The sequence below is a fragment of the Penaeus monodon genome, chromosome 29 (genome assembly GCF_015228065.2).
Source record: "Penaeus monodon isolate SGIC_2016 chromosome 29, NSTDA_Pmon_1, whole genome shotgun sequence".
In the NCBI taxonomy this organism is placed as follows: Eukaryota; Metazoa; Arthropoda; class Malacostraca; order Decapoda; family Penaeidae; genus Penaeus; species Penaeus monodon.
The window spans coordinates 21813798-21815370 of NC_051414.1; the positions used below are offsets into that span (position 1 = coordinate 21813798).

General features: G+C 40.7%; 1 protein-coding gene across 1 annotated transcript in view; it reads right to left on the reverse strand.

Moving 5' to 3' along the window:
• The window catches only part of LOC119592017 (replication stress response regulator SDE2-like), a 9684-nt gene extending 8322 nt beyond the window's left edge, over positions 1-1362 (reverse strand). Inside the window, exon 1 of the mRNA XM_037940797.1 lies at positions 1266-1362. The gene's annotated coding sequence lies outside the window, so the exon portion shown is untranslated. The remainder of the gene's footprint in view (positions 1-1265) is intronic.
• Positions 1363-1573: the final 211 nt, after the last annotated feature.

The following is a 1573-nucleotide window of genomic DNA, read 5'->3' on the forward strand; positions in this document are numbered from 1 at the left end:
CATGAACTGATGGTTACTTTGCTTTGTATAGAATTACACAAGCAACATTTTTTGCAGCCTGGCAGCAAAAAATACCTAAGAGAGTTGAATATCCATGGGTAATTTGGAAATCACCATACCTTAGCGCCGTGGTTATTGTTCCAGCACCGGATCTCATCACATTGTGGCTATTCGTCCAGCATGCACACTTTCGCGCTTGCGCAATCATCAAAACAAACATTGTCGCCATATTTTGTCTTAGTCGCCGTTGATGGGGGATAACAATGGATTCCTTCAGAGTTGGGAAGGAATTTACAGGTTTTGCTGTCGTGGAAAAAAGTTTGACGGAGTTGCAAGAGAGCACTTTCGCACAGTTTTATGTGAAAAATTTGAGGACTGTAGCCGCAGTTTAAGCCAATGAAAGACCACATTTTAGACTTTTCTGGGGAATCATGCCCTCGAGTTCCCTGTCTCCTCTCTGCTATCACCCTCTATCTATCTCTATTTATTTTTGACACGAGGACCTCTGAAAACAAACAAATTTGCCGAATAATGGCAAGCTGGAGATTTTCAATTAAAAGGCAAACAAAAATTGCATCTTGCAATATTGCCAGAAAAATAGCTCTACAGGATAGGTGTCTGACAGAATGTGCCGGAAAAATATCCCAACAGGCACGAGATACGACAACGAAACTCTCGTGTAATTGTTAGACACAATTATCGCATGAGCGCAAGCGCGAGAGTGTGTTCTTGTGCGAAAGGATTCTCTTGCAATTCGGCCAAACTCTTTTACACGGCAGCAAAACTTGCAAATTCATTCCCAACTTTAAAACAATTCTTTGTTATCCACCATCAACGGCGAGTAAGACAAAAAAAGAGTGTGTTCGTGCGCAAAGCATGCATGCCGGACGAATAGCCACAAGTGATGAGATCGGAACAATAACCACGGCGTACCTTAAAAGGATGCTTGTCAAAGGGAACTACCTTGATCTGACTTTCAAGGTTAAAAGGATTAATTTGCATTCGACTATTTACTCTAGCATCATAAACATAATTTTTCCAATAAATATGACTTCCTGCTCATCTTTCACAATCTCTCTAAGTCCTTAATAAAAACCAAATTCATTTTTCCCCAAAATAGGAAAACAACATTAACCTTCTCTCCAGATAGCTATCAAAATAATCCCTAATATCTACTTCTTCCACAACCATATTAAGCTGTAATCCTTCCTTAAGTCAAGCAGCTATAACTAAATGCAAACAAAGCCCAACACAGCACGACATACCGTCCAAACGAGGAGAAAATCCTAAACACGACTCACAGGAAGCACGACTTTCTCAAACGTTTTGTTTACTTTCCGCGTGGGCGAGACAGAAAACGTTTTCCGTCAGAGCGTACACTCCGTTATTTTAGAGATTTCTGGTACCCTTGCTGATTCTACATTTTCTTTCCCTTTTCTGTCGACAAATAGTCGTTTACTACTTAGAACACGCTCAGAAAATTGCACTGGTTTCTTTATCGCCTAATAGTTATCTATGCGAAAATATGCAACGTCCCCTCGTCTCCACAGTGTCTCTTTCCACCTAACACAGG